This window comes from Macaca nemestrina, chromosome 5 (genome assembly GCF_043159975.1).
Source record: "Macaca nemestrina isolate mMacNem1 chromosome 5, mMacNem.hap1, whole genome shotgun sequence".
NCBI classification, from domain to species: domain Eukaryota; kingdom Metazoa; phylum Chordata; class Mammalia; order Primates; family Cercopithecidae; genus Macaca; species Macaca nemestrina.
Genome location: NC_092129.1, coordinates 184104964 through 184125912, shown reverse-complemented (window position 1 = coordinate 184125912; position 20949 = coordinate 184104964). Strand labels below are relative to the sequence as shown.

Below are 20949 nucleotides of genomic sequence, written 5' to 3'. Positions count from 1 at the left end.
GGGGGCTCCATCTTCTGTACCACCTTAAGGAATGCCTTTTGCATGCATGGCTAAGTCATTGAAAAGCCTACAGTTTCAGTAACATTTTGAGTGAGTACTCTGTGAAGCTGGGTTGGAATCTCAGGGTTCTTTGTCTGGAAGGTAACTCTTGGGATACAAGTTTCTTATCCTAGCTTTGGTTTTGAGGCCTCTGTGTTCTCCTCTTGGGTTGGAAGTTATTCCTGGCTTTTTGTTTCATGGTGTCTCTGTGATCTTGATCTTGCTCTTTTCATGGGAACTTCTCAGTTGACTAAATTCTCCCTTCTCAAACCTCTGCTGACTATGTGTTCCACCAATATGGAGCTAATTCTGTCTACTTCCTTTCCTGTTTGCATGACTTTACTAAGAATAAGAATTATTTAGAACTTAAATGGCTCCTTTGAGAAAATTTTTATCTTCCAAACTGCCTCCTTTTAGATCTTTCCCTTCCCATTTGAGTCTCTCAACTCCCTACAATCACTGAAACTTTAGGCACCCTGCTCCATGCCTTGGAGGCTCTCAACATGCTCAAGAATCTGCAAAAGCAAACACTTGGGGCTGAAAAATAAAACAGAAAAAAAAATTATTTCTCAGCCTCTGTAAGATTGTATGTCAAAACAAAAGAAAATCTTACAAATCTCCAAAATTATTAGTGAGAAAAAAGCTTTAGCCCTCATATGAAGAAGGTAAAAACTTGTTCTGTTTTCCAGAAACACAGTTATAATACAAATAAAAAATGGGGCAAAGACAAAAACCAAGTCTTCTGTATAAACTAGTAAATTTTGTATTATTGTAATCACATTAGTCAGGGTTCTCCCGAAAGGCAGAATCAATGTGATATATGTAGATAGATAGATGAGAGAAGACTCATTAGGGGAATTGGTTCACATAATTATGGAGGCTGAGAAGTTCCACGATAGCCTATCACCAAGTTGGAGAACTAGGAAAGCGTAGCATGGCTCAGTCCAGGTCAAAAGGACTCAGAATGAGGGAAGCCAATGGTGTAACTCTCATTCTGAGGCCAAAGGCCTGAGACCCTAAAGTTCTGATGTCAAGGGCAGGAGAAGAAGGATGTTTCCATTTCAGAAGGAGATAATTCCCCTTTCCTCTTCCTTTTTGTTCTATCTGGGTTCTCAACCAATTGGATGGTGCCTGTATTCATCCATTTATACACTGCTATGAAGAAATACCCGAGTCTGAGCAATTTATAAAGAACAAAGAGGTTTAATGCGCTGACAGTTCCACATGGCTGGAGGGGCCTCACAACCATGGTGGAAGGGGAAGCAAAGACGTCCTTCTTCACATGGCAGCAACAAGGAGAAGTGCTGAGCCAAATGGGAAAAGCTCCTTATAAAAACATCAGATCATGAGAACTCACTCACTATCATGAGAACAGCATGGCAGTAACCACCACCATGATTCAATCACCTCCAACTGGGTCCCTCCCACGACATGTAGGAATTATAAGAACTACAATTCAAGATGAGATCTGAGTGGGGACACAGCAAAACCATATCTGTGCCCATCTACATAGGGTCAGGGTTATCTCAGTGTCTTCCAGAAATACCCTCACACATATGCCCAGAAATTGTGTTTTACCAGCTGTGTGTCTCTTAATCCAATCAAGTAGATGTCTAAAATTAACCATCAGAATATTTATGCCTGATTCATGGCTGAAATTTCAGGATGAAAGCTATGAAATCTCTATTTGTGTTTGTATGTCTATTAATGTGTGTTATGTATATGTGATATTTTCTTAACTCAGGTTAGCGTTGCAAAATTCATTTATAAAATTCTTTAAAAGTGTTCTATTCTAACTTGGCTTGCAAAAACATAAGCATTTATAAATAAATATTCACCAAACTCCTAGAAATATAGGAACTGGTCAAATGTTTTTTAAGTTAACACGATTTGGATAAAACTTAGTTAAATAAGGTTAATATAATATTTTTGGTGTAATAAAACAACTATGTCTTCAAAGTTACCACTATCGAATATAAAACAAACATAAATTCCTATTCTGCTTGAGTTCTACTCAAATAAGCTAATATTATACTTACTAGAAACGTAAAATCTTAAAGCTTTTAAATTTGATTCTAATTAAGTTGTCATTCTTATGAAAAACATTATTTCTTTTTTATGGTGAAAAGATATACATATATTTAGAGTTAGTCAGTTGGACTCGGTTTAGATGATCCCAATTTTGTTGCAACATCCAAAGCATCATAATCAGGAGCGAGTCGAACATATGCTTTCTTCTCTTTATCAGGTCGAATCAGGATGTTGACTGTGGCCACATCCATGTCCCAGAGCTTCTTCACAGCCTGTTTAATCTGGTGCTTGTTGGCTTTAACATCCACAATGAACACAAGTATGTTGTTTTCTTCTATCTTCTTCATGGCCGACTCAGTGGTCAGCGGAAACTTGATGATAGCATAGTGGTCAAGCTTGTTTCTCCTGGGGGTGATCTTCCGAGGATATGTGGGCTGCCTCCGGAGTCGCAGTGTCTTGGGCCACCTCAAGGTGAATGACATGTGGATCTTCTTTTCTGTATGTTGCTGTGGACACCTTTCAACACTGCCTTCTTGGCCTTTAAACTTTGGCTTTGGCTTTGGCTTTAGGAGGGGCAGGAACTTCCTTCTTCACTTTCGGTGCCATCTTGTGAAAAGCGAAAAACATTATTTCAAAAATAATTTGTTTACTGTAAATCTGCTTAATAGTAGTTTCCAAAATACTTTTGGTAATTTTTAACCTTAAAGTTAAGCTAAGTAAAAGATTTGAATTAAATATCTAGACAATTTATAAATAAGATACAATACTAAAACATTAATTACTGAACATAAATAATTAAAGTTTATATAATTTTCGCTTCTTATTTTTACAGAGAGACTAAAGATATTTTGGACCATTAATAAACATGTTTTTGTCTACCACAATGAGAAATTGTACGATGAGGAAACACATCCATGTAGATGTCGGGAGATGGTATACTCATACATTTTCTAACCTACTATGGAATGCTAATATATGACAGTTTATAACTGTTTACTTGTTAGTTTTCTCTGGAAAATAAAAGATTACTAAGTATTAAAATTATAATCAATATGTGTAAATAAAACTACTAGAAGCAATAGAATAACTAGAAACAACTCTATGCAAAGCATGCAAGAAAAGTAGGGCATGATTCACAAGTAAAGTAGGATGTATTTTTTATAAGGAAAACCTTACAAAAAATACAAATAAAAAGAGATATCTAACCTTCCCTGTGTTATATTTGTATCAGTAAAATGTTGTTTTCAGAAATTATATAAAATTCCTGGAAATTTGTCAATGTCCTCCTTATCCATGCTATGTGCCAGTATAGAGTTATGAGTCATAATTCCAATTATTATTTTAAATGTTGTGCCGGGTGCAGTGGCTTATGCCTGTAATCCCAGCACTTTGGGAGGCCGAGGTGGGTGGATCACAAGGTCAGGAGATCAAGACCATCCTGGCTAACACGGTGAAACCCCATCTCTACTAAAAATACAAAAAATTAGCTGGGCGTGGTGGCAGACACCTGTAGTCACAGCTACTCGGGAGGCTGAGGGAGGAGCATGGCGTGAACCTGGGAGGCGGAGCTTGCAGTGTGCTGAGATCACGCCATTGTACTCAAGCCTGGGTGACAGAGCGAGACTCTGTTTCTAAATAAATAAATAAATAAATAAATGTTGTATGCCACAGAAAAAATCAAATATCCTTGTCAACTGTGGTATAATCACAGCCATTTCATACTCTTTGTCATTTAGATATTATTTCCCCCTGATGCTTTCCTGAAAGCTCCTGCGATCAGCTACAGGTCAGAATGTTCATCTCCGATACAGGACTCCCTCTGAGACTCATGGAAAAGATTATGACAGGTACTCTGGTTAAAGACTTCTGAGGATATTGCTTAAATAACTTTAAGACCATACACTTGACTCAGTGAAGATCTCCAGAAGCCTGGTGGAGAAATTGATGGGGTCATGAGACTGCTAACCCAAGATCCAGCAAGACTGGAATTGATTACGTGGCACTGAATGAACTGATGAAAATTGATTATAATTTTATAGCTTTTTAGAGCATTGCTGGTTCTTTAATGTTCTAGTTTCTGAATTTAAGAAATCTCTTTCTCTTAATTTAACTGTAACTTACAACAATTTGGTAGATTATACTTTTGTAAACAGAAATGAAGCGTTTACATTTTTTTCCCTGCCTAATCTCTCCAGAATTTTGAAATTCTTACTGAATACTCTTTTTTTCATGATGATATAGTTATTAGCAAAAGTCCAGTAAGAATCTGTTCACCTTATAACAGGACATAATTGGAAAATTTGGTTATATTATCAAGATTTTTACTGGAACATCATATTTTAGAAGTGTACCTAAGATCAGTTATGACCAGCAATTTTAAGGAAGTAAGGTTGACTATTATGGAGACAATGCTTACAAAGCACTGTGAGAAATGGGAAAGTTCTTCTTCAAAGATTGTAAAAAGTCACAATTTCTTACTATAAGATTGCTATCCACTATTTGTGTGTGTGTGTGTGTGTGTGTGTGTGTGTGTTCCAAATCAGTTGTCCTAGCTTGCTCTGGCATGCCTGGACAGAACTAGACAAGCCCCAGCCCATAGTGTATGCCATTCCTTATTTGGAGATGCTTCCTTAACTATCCCTGGCAACTTCCTTTTCTTTCTTTGTTCTATTCCCCTTACCTAATTAAGAAAGTTTTAAACTAATAGCCAATTGGGTAAAGTGTAAAATGTGAGATCCTATTCCAGCCAATGGTAACTGGACACAGCAGTAGGGTAGACACATCAGGTTATAAGTAACTCTGTCTCCTTTGTTCAGTGTGCTCTTGTGGCTGGACAGCTATTGAGTAGCACCCTTTCTGCAGAAAGTAAAGCTCGCCTTGCTAAGAGATTATTTGTTCCCATGTTAATTCTTTTTTTTTTTTTTTTAGAACACCAAAAACTTCGTTCCCAACAGCACTCTGAGAAAAGTCAGCCTGATACTTACATTACACGGTTCACAGCCTTACAAGTTAGTAAAGAAGGTCATTTCCTGGTAGGCCCAGGAATTTAGGGATATTTGGGGGGACTCAAGAAAAGAGGAATTCACACAAAGCTATAAGGACTGCAGCTGAAATTTGATAGTATGTTCTTAGCTTGGCTTTTAGCCTGAATGAGGCCTTTAAAAGTCAAATCTGAGATTCTGTATGAAAACTTCCAGCAAAGAAACTTGAAAGCACCTATGTGGTCATCTCCTGTTCTTGCTGCACTTACGTAAATAATCAAGCAAAATCTAACAAAACTATACTTAGATTTAAAACAAGAATACTCTTACTTTGATTATGGTCAAAAATGATGGTTACTACAGAGAATAATTTTATGTTTCAATGGAAAACTATAACTTGGCCGGGCATGGTGGCACATGCCTATAATTCCAGCACTTTGGGAGGCCAGGAGTTCTAGATCAGCCTAGGCAACATGTTGGAAACCCCGTCTCTACCAAAAATATAAAAATTAGATGGGCACGATGATATGTGCCTGTAGTCCCAGCTAATCAGGAGGCTGAGGAGGGAGGATCACTTGCACCAAGGAGGTAGAGGTTACAGTGAGCCGAGATTGTTGCACCTTTGCACTCCAGCCTGGGTGACAGAGCCAGACCCCGTCTTGAAAAAAAAATTTTTTTTAAGGAAAGCTATAGTTATTGTGGGTTATCAGATTCTAGTCTTGTTTCTTGTTTTTGGGCTATTTTTACCTCTTTGTAAACGATCCTACCATCTGATGAATTTTGTCCCACAATTATACTTGTGGAATAAGAAGCCAAGTATTGTCTCTCTTACTAATGTATCTATTGTCAGTTAATTTGAAGGTCTCCAACCCTGGAACAAAGTTAGAAGAGGTAGGTTTTGCTCCCCAAAATGCATAACCAAACTGTGGTACATTCATGCAATGGAATACTATTTAGCCATAGAAAGGAACAAGCTATCAACTCACACAAAGACATGAGTGAATCTTGTGTGCACATTGCTAAGTGGAAGAAGACAGTCTGAGGAGAATACACACAGTGTGACCTCATTTAATGAGACACTGCAGAAAGCAAACTACACAGATGGGAAACCATTGGCTCCATGGGGTGGGGGTTTCAAGCATTTCATATGATACTTTAATAGTGGGATACCTACCACAATGCACTGGTCAAAATACGCAGAATTTTACAACCAAATGGATAAATCAAACTCTATTCAAATTAAATAAAATTACTCAGGATGTGGAGTATCCCAAGACAGAATACATCATGTGAAAAATAATTTAACTATGCTACAAATTACTGTGGTTTGGATGTGGTTTGTCCCTGCAAAAACTCGTGTTGAAATTTGACCCCCAATGTGGCAGTGTGGGGCAGTGGGGCCTAGTGGAAGGTGTTTGGGTCATGGGGACGGATCCCTCATGAATAGATTAATGTTCTCCATGGGGATGAGTGAGTTCTGCTCTCACAGGAATGGATTAATTCCTGCAGGAGTAGGTAGTTAACAAGAGTCTGGGTTCCTTGGCTTCCCTCTTGCTTTCGTTCTTGCTATGTGATCTCTGGTGCACCCCTTGCTCCCCTTCCACTTTCCACCATGAGGTGAAAAAGACTGAGACTCCACCAGATGCAACTGCCCAATCTCAGACATTCCAGCCACCAGTATTGTGAGCCAAAAGGACCTTTTTTATTTATAAATTACCCAGCCTCAGGTATTCTGTTACAGAAGCACAAAACAGACTAAGACACAAATGTAGGAAAAAACTCACTGAAGGTGTAGGGAAAATGGTGTTGACCTAAGTCACTTTGAAAATTAATAGAATCCGTATGCTGAAGGCAAACAAACTATACTTCATCACTGGATTCTATTTTATAAAATTCTTTCCAACAGAAGCAATTGTGAACAATTGTAAAACCACAGTATCTGTATCTGGAATAAAACAATGACTTACATAAGTCGCAGATGGTAGTAACCAGGTTTCTCACTGTTGAAGTGGGAGGTTACAAATTAGCAAGGGGAGAAGGCTAGAATGATTCATGTGCTATTAGATCAGAGGTGGAGACATGAACGTAAACTTATGTTTAGTTTAATATAGATACACACAGTTCTACATAGAAAACTTTATAATTAGGTGTGTATAGGTAGGTTACACACACACATATACTTCCTAGCATTGCTAATGAGGAACAAGTGCTCATTCAACAATGTGCTCATTCGGCAGCCAGATGTAAGTTTTCCTACCATTCTGAAAGGAATGAGGCTCTTTGAAGAAATGTCTGATACTAGAACTGGGACAGTAAATATAGGAGTCGGGATAATCTTGAAGTATCAGAAAGTAAGTACTAAAAAAAATTAAAATATATCAAAGAAAAATAATAGCCAATAAAAACAGCTACTGATGGCCAACACAGGAATGAATTGTAGTGTTGAATAATAATTAAAGCTGAAAGTAATTATCTAGGTGTCTGTATTTGTATACACAGGTGAATAAGAAAACAGAGTTGCATAGAAATCTCCTTTGCAAAAGAATTCCAAGTAATTGATGTAGACACTCAGCCATCAATAATGTGGAGCCAACTCCTCACTCCGTAAGTGTGGGCTCTGCACAGTGACTTGCTCCAAAAGAACACATGCAGTATGGGCAAGGAGGAAAAATAACTTCACAGTGGAGAAACCTGACAAACAGTAGCTCTTCCAAATGATTCAAGTGAACATAAAAGGTGACAGTTCACCTTGAGAACATGCAGTGACAATGGGGGACATTCTACAAAATTCCTGACCAATCCTCCTCAGTACTATCAAGGTCATCATGACATGGAAAGCCTGACACACTGTCACAGCCAGGAAGAGCCCACAGGGACGTGATGACCACATGTCATGCGTGATCCTGGATGGGATCCTGGGTCAGAGTAAGACAGAACCAAGGGCATCCAAATGAAATATGAACTTTAGTTAATAATAGTCTATCAGTATTGGTTCATTAACTATGACAAATTATGTAAGATATTAATAAGCCATGTGAGACACACTGACAGAAGATGTTAATAAGAGATGAAACTAGGTTGCAGCTACATGGGAAATCTCTGCATTTTTGGGGGGGCAATTTCTGAGTAAGTAAAAAAAAATGATGTAAAATAAAACTTTATTGAAAACAGTTACAATTTTTGAATACTTCTTTGTTTAATTATTTATACCACGAATTACTAGTAATTGACACTGTTAACTAGTCCGGTTTTTTTAAATAAGAGCATTTATGACACAAAAAATTAAACAGTACAGATTGATATATAAATCAAAACAAATGCTCTTTACATGTTTTCTGTTAGAGTAGTCACACATATGTGTAAACTTAATTATCATACTTTTTTCTTGTGCTGTAGTTGTGTCCTGGTTCATTCTCTAAAATGCTGTTCGCCTTAGACCGGGAAAAAAAACCTTACAGACTCTGTTTCAATTCATGGCTAAATATTTTCAAAACAGTGACTTTGTAAAAATATGTTCCAATGGAAAATTGATTCATTGTGATGGGATCACTTATTCCAAAGACTTCTTGTCTTCATTTCGTGTCCATGGCTACCTTTTAGCCATAATACAACAGAATTGCCCATGTGTTTCTTGTTGTTCTGAAGGGTTATAGATATACAGGGGTTGGTTATATTCATGTTTATTTACATATATGTTTAAAATTGTCCATATAAGGGTTTTAAAGATTACATTGGAAGCCTTATGTTTTAAAATGTACTCAGAATTTGTTTTAACCAGGGATGTTAAGACCTGGAGACATGGAAGTGACTGTCCCATTCAAACTCATAGATCCCTAGAAATAGGAGGCACAGGGACGCCCCAGGCAGAGGCAGGAGAGGGGAAGACACGGGCAGGATCCTCTGCTGTAGTCTCTGTGGGACAGCAAGGGCAGGCAGGGCAGGCAGGCTTAGGCTGCCCAGCGTTAATAGCTTCAGCAGGCTCTGGGGCATAGGGGCCATTTCTAGTTGTTTAGTACCTCACCCTGTGGTGATTAAGGAAGGGCGGTATTGTCTCCTACAGTATCAGAGCTAGATAAAGTAGGTGGTTAGGAGTATGGGTTCTGAATTGGTAGTTTAATTGGCTGGTCCTGGGAAAGACAATCTTTTCCCAGTATAGACTAGATGCTAGAGCATCAAGAAAACAGAAAATAAGAAAATATAATTAATGCATTCTGTGTGTACAGATGGAGTCTTCTTTTGCTTCCCCAAAGGAAGAGTCCACAGGAGCCTGGCACTCCTGGACCTGAGGAAACCCTGAAAATGTTGGTATCTGCAGATCCTCTCCAAAAAGAGGTCGCCAATCTCCTAAGACTACAAGCTGATCCCAGCATTCTGGGAGCCAAGAGGGAGAAAGAATCCGCTGATCTCCCTGCTCAGTAAATTGGCTTTCACTAAATACTGTCTTTGCATAAGCAGCATTATCCAGTGTCCTGGAGCTTAGAAAAGTTCTGTTTTAGTGTCTGAAGAAAATAAATTGTTTCTTTTTCTGATGTCAGGGAGGAGCATTTGACTGCCAGTGTGGACTGAGGGGTCTTGGGATCAGTCTTCCCAATGTGCTTTGAACCGACCCTCTGTGTCTGCCTCACCATCTCCTCAGCTTACCTAGACACTTGGGAACCCTAACACAAGCCCTTCTAGGAGTCTGTGGTGTGGCTTAGCTGCCTCTGTAGGAATCTCTTGGGGTTAAACATTTTCCACTCTGCTAAGTCAGTGCCATCTGTTCTTTGGCTTCATCTTCAGAAGACCCTGAGCCCTTCCCCACCCTCCTTGCCCCACCCTGCACACCAACTGCGTGGCGCCCTTGAGGCCATAGGGTTGCTACCATAGGATTTTTGTATTGAGTGCTCTCATTCCAAGCAACTGTGAGAGATTTCTATGGCAGGGCCTCCGGGTTCCTGTCAAATTAAATTGTAGTTGAGTGGTGGGTGCTATTTAAGAAGCATCCCCCTTTCTCCTTCCTAACAGAGCCCTGAATTATTCAGTCACATGGTTTGAAACATGGGGTGGGTCCCGGTTGACTTAACCAGCACTGTCTCACCCTGTGTCACAGTTACTGGTTCCAAAGTGAGTGCATAACTGAGGCTCATGCCAGGTGCCACACAGCACTCCCTTGGTCCCCCTAATGGACTTTGGGATGGGCGGGGTCTGAGTTGTTCCAATTAGAGTCAAATACAAGTTGCGCTAGGTTGTTAGGAACAAGGGTGTGCTTGTTCATGCTCCCTCTTTGGTGAAGAATGCAACCTCAGAAATTGTTCCTGGAGATTTTGCCACATGCAGAATTATTCTGACTTCACTGAAGGCAGAGCAGAAAATTGGGAAGAGACTGAGTCCTGGTAGCATCCATGAGCTTCTGTGCTCAGATTCACACTGAAGCCTGGCCTCCTTCTGAACTACCCACCTGAGTCAATAAATTCCCTTGTATTTAAAGTAAAATTGAGCTGGATTTTTAGTTACTTGCACCTGCAGGTGTTCTGTGAAGCTGGTACTGTGAGTTTGCATCTGAGAATATTTACAGTGTTTCTCTCATGGTTGAGTCAATCATTTCAAGGATGCTCTGAGGGTAAAAAGAACGATGAATTGTGAAGCAGTGAATTGTGCTGCCAGGCACAATTCATTGGACAATAGAAAGCCTCATCTCCTGGGCAGTAGAAAGTTTCATTGTACATAAATTACATATCTTGTTTCTGTCTCAACCTCTTATTTTTTCATATGCAAAGGAGGTAAGGAAATCCAAATAAGTCCAGCAGCTAATATGCCTCTCAAACATGATCCAAAACAGAATTGAATTATGTAAGCCTTGTTAAAATTCATCATCATCATTCATATTTCTGAATATTTAAATTAGAAATTCTGAAAAAGTAGTTTGTTTCAGAGGTAGTTTGTATGTAGGTAGGTATTTTTTCAGGATCAAAAGTTTATTTTTTATTATCTAATTGAGTTTAATTTACATATAACAAAATTTAGTAATTTTAAACGTACAAATCAATGCATTTTGACAAATATACATATAGTCATGTACACAACAGTACCATTAAAATACATTTCATTACCCCCAAAATTCTCTTGCATGCTGCTGTAGTCAGTGACCCCTGCCCCACACCACAGCTTCTGGCAGTTGCTTTCTTTCACTCTAGTTTTGTTTGTCTTAGAATATGATACAGGCCACATGCAATGACTCAGGTCTGTAATCCTAGCACTAGATTGAGAAGCGGGGATCACTTGAGCCCAGGAACTTGAGACCAGCCTGGGCAACATGGCAAAACCCCATCTCTTAAAAAAAAAACACACACACACACACACACACACAAATTAGCCAGGTGTGGTGGCACACCCCTTTGGTCCCAACCCCTTTGGTCCCAGATACTCAGGAGGCTGAAGAATCACCTGAGCCTGGGAGGTCAAGGCTGCGGTGATCTGTGATCACATCACTGCATTCCAGCCTTGGTGACAGAGTGAGATGTTATCTCAAAAAAGAAGTATTTGATATAAATGGAATCATATAGAATATTCTCTTATACCTAGTTTCTTTCATGTATTCTAATGCCTTTGAGATACGTCCATGTGATTTCCAGTGTATATGTCATTCTTATGTTGGGCAGTAACCGTTGTAGGAATATATTACAGCTTATCTACTCTTCAGTGATAGACTATTTTAAAAATATTTGGCTATTAAGAAGAAAGTTGTTATGAATACTTATATTCAGACCTTTGTGTCAACAGATTTTCACTTCTCTTGGTTGAAAACTTAGGAGGAATTATTATTTTTTTAGGTTATGGATTTTTAAATGATTGTCAGTTGCCAGTTACTTTAAAAAAAATGTAAGTTCTTAAATTTTAAAGTTTAGGATGTCTGACTACCCTGACAAAAACAAGCAATGGGGAAAGGATTTCCTATTTAATAAATGGTGTTGGGAAAACTGGCTAGCCATATGCAGAAAACTGAAACTAGACCCCTTCCTTACACCTTATACAAAAATTAACTCAAGATGGATTAAAGACTTAAACATAAGACCTAAAACCATAAAAACCCTAGAAGAAAACCTAGGCAATATCATTCAGGAGATAGGCATGGCCAAAGACTTCATGACTAAAACGCCAAAAGCAACGACAACAAAAGCCAAAATTTACAAATGGGATCTAATTAAACGAAAGAGCTTGTGCACAGCAAAAGAAACTCTCATCAGAGTGAACAGGCAACCTACAGAATGGGAGAAAATGTTTGCAATCTATCCATCAGACAAAGGGCTAATATCCAGAATCTACAAGGAACTTAAACAAATTTACAAGGAGAAAAAAAACCCATCAAGAAATGGGTGAAGGATATGAACAGACACTTCTCAAAAGAAGACATTTATGTGGCCAAGAAACATATGAACAAAGGCTCATCATTACTGGTCATTAGAGAAATGCAAATCAAAACCACCATGAGATACCAACTCATGTTAGTTAGAATGGCGATCGTTAAAAAGTCAGGAAACAACAGATGCTGGAGAGGATGTGGAGAAATAGGAACACTTTTACGCTGTTGGTGAGATTGTAAATTAGTTCAACCATTGTGGAAGACAGTGTGGCAATTCCTCAAGGATCTAGAACCAGAAATACCATTTGATCCAGCAATCCCATTACTGGGTATATACCCAAAGGGTTATAAATCATTCTACTATAAAGACACATGCACACGTATGTTTACTGCAGCACTATTCACAATAGCAAAGACTGGGAACCAACCCAAATGCCCATCAATGATAGACTGAATAAAGAAAATGTGGCACATATACATCATGGAATACTATGCAGTCATAAAAAAGGATGAGTTCATGTCCTTTGCAGGGACATGATGAAGCTGGAAACCATCATTCTTGGCAAACTAACACAGGAACAGAAAAGCAAACACCGCATGTTCTCACTCATAAGTGGGAGTTGAACAATGAGAACACATGGACACAGGGAGGGGAACATCACACACGGGGGCCTGTTGCAGGGTCGGGGCCTAGAGGAAGGATGGCATTAGGAGAAATACCTAACATAGATGACAGGTTGACAGGTGTAGCAAACCACCATGGCACGTGTATACCTGTGTAACAAACCTGCACGTTCTGCTCATGTATCCCAGAACTTAAAGTATAAAAAAAAAATAAAAGTCACAGGATGTTTGTGATAGTATCTATTACACTGATGTTGACATCACACATGGCTGACTATTTGGAGACTCCAAGTGAAATTTCTTGCAGTTCTCAGTGCCAGGAAAATATGTATTTCTGGATAAAAACTCAAAAATTTTAGAAAAACTTCCAAGTTTCATAGTCTAGAGCTCTAACGCTGAAATCTTCCAAATTTAAGGATTAATGATTTACCTAAATCTAAAAATAGTAGGTTGCAGATGTATTTAAACAGTGTGCCTAGGTAGTATGCTTATATATTAAGATTAAAATGGTCTTCTAAAGTTTATTAATTCTAATATAACCTTTATTGTTTCATGTAGACATATCTTTCTGGTTCCCAGGATAATTTAAACAATTAATTCTAAGCAACTATTAACTTAGTTCTAGATTGGGATATCTATTTATGCATTTGAAGCTTTAGATATGTATTTCAAATCAGAAATGTGTGCTGGTCATGGAAAGTTGTGACTTAGAGCCTCAGGTAAGTTTTTTTTCATGTGAACATACTGCTTCCAATTGTTGTTATGCCCAGAGCAGACAATTAATAAATACCCTTGGAACTGAGTGATTAACTGCAAATATCACAATACATCTTCTTAGCGGGAATGATAATTAGACATATTTAGTCCCTGCTGTAACCTAAGAAAGGAATTCTTTTCATTAAATGTTTAATGTCTCACCCTGTTCATACAGCCGGAGTTACTGATTCAGTTTGATGTGAATTCAGTCTTATAAAAGACCCATCATTAAAACCTGCACTTATGCTTCCTATAGTATTGGAACTTCCAACTTGTATACAAAATAGATATCCTTCATATTCTTAAAAACCACAAGAAATCTCCCTTTATTCATAATAAACACAGAATTAGGTATTCTATTAAACTGAACAATAGAACTCACTGGGAGTGACCGCATAAACTATATCACGAGTTGTCAAAGTGTCTGGAAAAGTCAGTGGGCCATTTCGCTCCACGCTGTGCCATGAGCCAACCAAGAGGGTTGTCAGTGACTCTGCGTGGGTCACCCAGGGCACGTGGTGCTGAGGCTGTCAAAGAGCAAGACGGGGCTGCATCTAAACTCAGGCCTCTGCTAAGTGTCCGAACTCGGGCAAGATGCTAAAGACTTTAGAGACGTTTCCTTTTCTATGATTGGGGTTATAACACTCACCCTGTCAGGTTCTCGTGTGCGTTGACAAGGCCGGCACGTGACACACCAGGGGCAGAGCTGGACGGGAACCTTCTTCCTCAGACATCAGGGTCCTCATGAGCATCAACAAAATAAAGAGAGCAGGAGAGCAGGAGAACAGGAGAACGGGGGAGCGGGGAAGCGGGGGAGCAGGGGAGCAGGGGAGCAGGGGAGCAGGGCATCTCCAGCTGTGTTGGGACTGCAGCAGGGACTCAGCAACAATCAGTCTCTTTCTCTTGTTTCATCCAAATCATATATTTAAAAAATAGGTGGGGTTATCATGGATGTTTATATTGATTCCTGGGATCAGACAAATATACCTTTCCTTGTCATGCTGTTTTCTCTTCCCAGATGGTTTGAAGAGCTTCGTTTTGGACTTGATATTCCTGGAGTGCATTTCTTTTTCTAATTAGTTCAGTCTTGACCCTGAGCCATCACCCCTCCAGAGTAGCAGGATATTCCACTCCACCATTGTTGGGGTGCCACAATTTCACTACTAATCAAAGGCTCCTTGGTTACTGAAAAATGAGAGACGTACCTCTAATAATCAGTCTAGATTGTCACTGCTCACTTCCTCATTTTCCAATTCCACAGGGGCCCCCCAAAGACTGGAAGGTCTCATTTCAAACGTCTTATAGACCATGGGAACCAGGAAACACTGGGAACCCTAGGGCCAGCACCCACCTCATTTGCACCCTGTCTCTGTTTCCATCACCCTCTAGATATTGCCACAGAGCAGTGTTGGGACCCACTGGAGATCTGACTGCTCCCAGTCTGGGAAACTGCCTTCTCTCCCTCCACTGATATCGTATTTCTACTTTCCACCCCACAGAAATCCTTGAACTAATCACAAAAGGGATTGGTAGTTACCTGGTGTGAAGCAGAGCTGAGCCAAAGGATGAAGCAATATTGCAATGGACTGTCATTGATATCACTAGTTCGCAAATCTGTTACCACTATGGTCAAATTTTTATATTCACTTTAAAATTATAACTCATTCTGCTCATTGTATTCAAGGCAACATCTACCCTAAAATATACTCAGGCATTAATTTACGCTCTTCTGTTTACAAATGAGAATTCATAAGCAAATTGAGGTAGCAATTACATTTTTTTAAACTGAAGGCAAAACAGAAGACATATACACATACGTCAGTGAAACAAAACAGAGAGCCCAGAAACAGACTGAAATACAGCCAGCTGATCTCTGACAAAGGAGCAAAGGCAATTCAATGGAGAGAGGAGAGTCTTTTTAACAAATGATGCTGGAACAAATGGACATCCATGTGCAAAAAAAAAAAAAAAAAAAAAAATCTATAAACAGACCTTACACCTTTTACAAAAGTTAATGCAAAGTAGATATTAGATCAATATATGAAATGCAAAATTTTCAAACTCCTAGAAGATAACATAAGGAAAAACTCTAGATAACCTCAGATTTGGTGATTCTTTTAGATACAACACCAAAAGCATTATTCACGAAGAAAAATATTGGGAACTTGAACTTTAACATAAAAAAACTTTAGTTTTGTGAAAGATACTGTTAAGAGAATAAAAAGACAAACCAGAGACTGTGAGAAAATATTTGCAAACTATATCTAAGGATTCATATCTGAAATATGCAAAGAACTCTTAAAACTCAATGAGAAAACAAACAACCCAATTAAAAATGGGTAAAAGCTGAACATTTATGCAGATGGAAATTAAGTATATGAAAAGATGCTCTGTATAATGTCTTATTAGGAATTGCCAATTAAGAAAACAGTAAGATACCACTACATACCTATTAGAATGGCCAAAATCCACAAGACCAAAAACAGCAAATGCTGGTGAGGATGTGGAGCAAAAGAAACTCGCATTCATTGCTGTGGGCATTATGTGACATTTTGGAAAAGGGAAAATTACATAGATAGCAAAATAATCAGTGGTTGACAGGGGTTGGGGAGAGGAAAGGATGGATGGGCAGAGAGCCTTGGCTGTTTAGGGCAGTGAGACCACTGTGTGCGATTTCACAATGGTGGACCCACGACAGTGTGCAGATGCCCACACCCATTGAATGCAGACCACAAAAAGGTATTAATTACATAAACCATAAACTTTCATAATGAAATAAATGTTTTTTAAAAGAAGATAGTGTTGTTCAGTTACTGTCTACTTTCTGAAATGGAGATGGTGGAGCGCTTCCATGGTTGTGAGGATAAAAATAGATTAGAGAATGTAATAACTAAAATAGGTGTATAAACATTGTTAAACTATTTTATTCTCATTTTAAAAACATGCCTTAAATATATTTGTTATGCTTTACAATTGAGCAAGTAGTGCAAACACATTAATATAATTCTTCTCTAGCTCCACTCAGAAGTCAGGACTGCAGGGCTTCAGTGCAGGACTGCACAGCTCCACCTGCACCTGCCAAATGCAACAACCTCTTTCAGTGTCATTAAAATATTTCAATAGGAGGATTGAGTTTAGATCCAACCTGTGTTTTCTCACCTGGAAAACAAAGGTTTTTTTGAAACAAAGAAGGTCTTTACCGTCTTCATCCGAAATGCTGAGGCATCTGCAATGTCTGCTGTAAGTGACACCAGGCTCTCCTCTGAAATCTAGCAATGGGAAAATAGACTGTAGATTCTGCTTTCAGAAAGGTGGGAATCAGAACTAAGTCAAAATGCCATGTCCTCATTCATAAACATCTTATTTTACAAATTCCACAGGTTTAGTTATTTTGGGATTAATATGGGCCTATATTAAAGTGCATTTATTAATTTAGCATGAATTGTTCAAATGCATTCTGGATCCTGAGCTGACATCCAGCAATGCTGAGTGTGTGCCTGTGTGACTCACCAGCAATGAAGAGCCTCAGGTTATTGTATTTATAAAATGAAGGGGTTTAGGCTTGCTCTGATTTTTTAAAAACCATTTTTAACAGTAAAAACTGTTTTTCTTGCTATATAAAAATGTACAAGAAAAACTCAAACATTACAAATGATAAATTATAATTTTATTAATATAAATATTTTTGTGAGCTCAATTTATATGACTTAGTTATTATAAAAGAAATAAGCAAGGCCAGGCGCGGTGGCTCAAGCCTGTAATCCTAGCACTTTGGGAGGCCAAGACGGGCGGATCACGAGGTCAGGAGATCGAGACCATCCTGGCTAACACGGTGAAACCCCGTCTCTACTAAAAAAATACAAAAAAACCAGCCGGACGAGGTGGCAGGCGCCTGTAGTCCCAGCTACTCGGGAGGCTGAGGTAGGGAAATGGCGTGAACCCGGGAGGTCCAGAAACACCGTTTTTACATTGCCATAGCTAATGTTAACACCTCCTAGAATAAAGGGGGAATCACCACCAAGGGTCAGTTCTGGTTCAGACTCTGGAGTGAGGGCATTATTCTTTTTGCATATAATGCAGTGACTCCACGTTGCACCAGTGGCTTGGTCAAAAAAGACGAAATTTCTGGGGAATTAGTGTTGATTATTTTTAGATATCATAATCTTGGCTTTATGGACACCTTATATTAAACAGATCTCACTTGCCAAATGCCACAGGATGCAGGCCAACAGACAGGCTCCGAGGGCTCTTGTGAGCTGGAACTGCCATATAAGCAGAACCACAAGAGAGAGAGAACACTGCCCATATCCAACACAGCATAGCCACCCTGAAAGCCTCACCCTTTCTTTTAGAAATGTGTTTAGATTTTATACACTTTTGCTAGATTTTGTTATGTAAGATTTATGTATTGAAAGGTCTTAAAGACTTTTAAATGTTGAGTAAAATGTTCACGAGTATAGTTTATATATATATAGATGTATATGAAACAAACCTGTCATATAATTTATTTTCTTTAAAAACAAGGCACTGGCTGGGTGCAGTGGCTCACGCCTGTAATCCCAGCACTTTGGGAGGCTGGGACGGGCAAATCACGAGGTCAGGAGTTTGAGACCAACCTGGCCAACATGGTGAAACCCCGTCTCTACTAAAAATACAAAAAATTAGCTGGGCATAGTGGCAGGCACCTGTAATTTCAGTTACTTTGGAGGCTAAGGCAGGAGAATCACTTGAACTCGGGAGGTGGAGGTTGCAGTGAGCCAAGATCATGCCACAGCACTTCAGCCTGGGTGACAGAGTGAGACTCCATCTCAAAACAAAAAACAAAAAACAAGACCCTTATACAAATTACCCTTGGAACTTTTATTTAGAATTTAAGGTTATTTGGGGTTTAGTGTCATGTAAACAAAATTCTCCCAATTGCTAGGGTCCTCTTGGGGTGCTGCATTCCTGTAAGACATGATCATGCCAGAAAAACAGACCCTTCTCCATCTAGGAACTCAAATGCCAAGGGTGATGCCAGATCAACTTTCATTACTGAGTCATATATTCCTAAATTCAGTGTATCATAGAAAAACAGACATACCCTTAACAGTTTAACCTGACAAAGTTCTGAAATACTTCCGTTGCAATAAAAGTTGTGAAAAGGCTATCTTGCTAGAGATCTCTGACTCAGAGAAGAAAGTGAAACTGGGCACAGTGGCTCATGCCTGTAAACCCAGCACTTTGGGAGGCGGAGGCAGGTGGATTACTTGATGTCAGGAGTTCTAGAGAAGCCTGGGAAACATGGTGAAACCCTGTCGCTACCAAAAATAAAAAAATTAGCTGGGCATGGTGGTGGGTGCCTATAACCCCAGCTACTCGGGAGGCTGAGGCAAGAGAACGGCTTGAACCCTAACCTGAAAACAAACACGAACCCTAACCCGAACACGAACCCTAACCCTAAACCTAACCCAAAACAGAACCCGAACCCTAACTCGAATCTTAATCCTAACATAGAACCAAACCCTAACCCTAACCCAACCCCAACCCTAACCCCTAACCCGACCCCGACTCCGAAACTGACCCTGAGCCTAACCCCTAACCTCTAACCCTCTAACCCTCACCCTCGCCCTCGCCCTAGCCCTAAAACCCTAACCCTAAAATCCTAACCCTAACCCTTGGGTGGAGAGAACCTCTGTGCGCAGGATTCAGAGGGGATTTCGGTTTCCCGTTTTCCACACTGAACCATTCTAAGTAGTCTCTGACCTTCGTTATTCAGGGCTAGAAACAGGAAGTATTTTATTCACTGTGGATGCGGCCCCGAGTTGTCCCAAAGCGAGGCGGTGCCGCCAACGTCTGTGCTGAGCACAACGCAGCTCCGCCCTCACGGTGCTCCCCACGCCAGGCTCTGGGCAGGGTAGAACGCTGCTCTGTCTTCACGGTACCCCCGAGGTCTGTGCAGAGGAGAACACAGCTCCACCCTCGCGATGCTCTCTGTGTCTGGGCTGAGGAGAATTCAGCTCCGCCCTCACAAACGTACAGCACCAGCGCTGGCGCAGAGTCGCACGCCAAGCGCGGGCGCAGGCCGACGCAGGCGCAGTCAGAGGCCGGCGAGGCGCACGCGCAGAGTCGCACGCCAGGCGCGGCGCAGGCCGGCGCAGGCGCAGAGTCGCAGGCTGGCGCGGCGCAGGCCCAGAGTCGCGCGCCAGGCGCGGGCGCAGGCCGTAGCAGGCGCAGAGTCGCAGGCCAGCGCGGCGCAAGCGCAGAGTCGCACGCCTGCGCGGTGGGGGGGAGGAGGGGAGGGTCGCGGCGCAGGCGCAGGCGCAGAGACGCATGCTGCGAGGGGAGCGGCGGAGACGGGTGAAACATCAATAATCTGAAAAGCCGGGCTCCGGTGACCTCTGCTTGCAGCCGCGCACTACAGGGCCCTCTTGCTCACAGTGCTGTGCCAGTGTGCCCCTTGCTGGCGACTACAGCAACTGCAGGGCCCTCTTTCTTACAGTGGTGGCCAGCGCCCCCTGCTGGCGCTGGGGCACTGCAGGGCCCTCTTGCTCGCAGTATAGTGATGGCACGCCACCTGCTGGCAGTTGGGGACGTTGCAGGGCTCTCTTGCTCACAGTGTAGTGGCGGCACTCCCAATGCTGGCAGCTGGGGACACTGCCCGGCCCTCTTGCTCCAAGTGAAGTGGCGACTGGCTCCGCAGCTGGCAGCTGGGGACACTGCCGGGCCCTCTTGCTTGCCTTGTAGTGGGGGCACGCCCCCTTCTGGCCGCTGGGGGTACTACAGGATCCTCTTGCTCACAGTGTGGTGGCAGCACGCCCCCTGCTGCCAACCAGGATGCTGCAGGGTCCTCTTGCTCATGGTGTGGTGCCCGTGCGCCACCTGCTGGCAGCTAAGTACACTGCAGGATCCACTTGCTCACAATGTAGTCGTCGTACGCCCCCTGCTGGCAGCTGGGGACACTGCCGGGCCCTCTTGCTGGCAGTGTCCTCGCAGCACAACACCTGCAGGCAGATGGGGACTATGCAGGGCCCTCTTGCTCCAGGTGTGATGGCTGGCGCCCCCTACTGGCCACCTTCTGCATCACTTAACGTTGGAGCGCCAGTTATTAAGCGCCATCAGTTCTGGAAATTCAAACTGAAACGGAGCTATTACTGGGGAGAGCTGATGTCCCAGTTCCTGTCTAACTTGGAATAAGTA

General features: G+C 41.0%; 1 long non-coding RNA gene across 3 annotated transcripts; it reads right to left on the bottom strand.

Moving 5' to 3' along the window:
• Positions 1-2547: 2547 nt before the first annotated feature.
• LOC139363524 (uncharacterized) lies at positions 2548-19853 on the bottom strand. 3 transcript variants are annotated; one of them, XR_011624143.1, is made up of 5 exons: positions 19516-19853; positions 16930-17039; positions 14758-16845; positions 14420-14511; positions 2548-2676 (listed from the first exon to the last, which is right to left on the bottom strand). It is a non-coding gene; the product is annotated as an uncharacterized lncRNA (long non-coding RNA). The 3 variants fall into 3 exon arrangements; XR_011624142.1 differs by having other exon boundaries at positions 14420-16845; XR_011624144.1 differs by having other exon boundaries at positions 14420-16845; positions 16971-17039.
• Positions 19854-20949: the final 1096 nt, after the last annotated feature.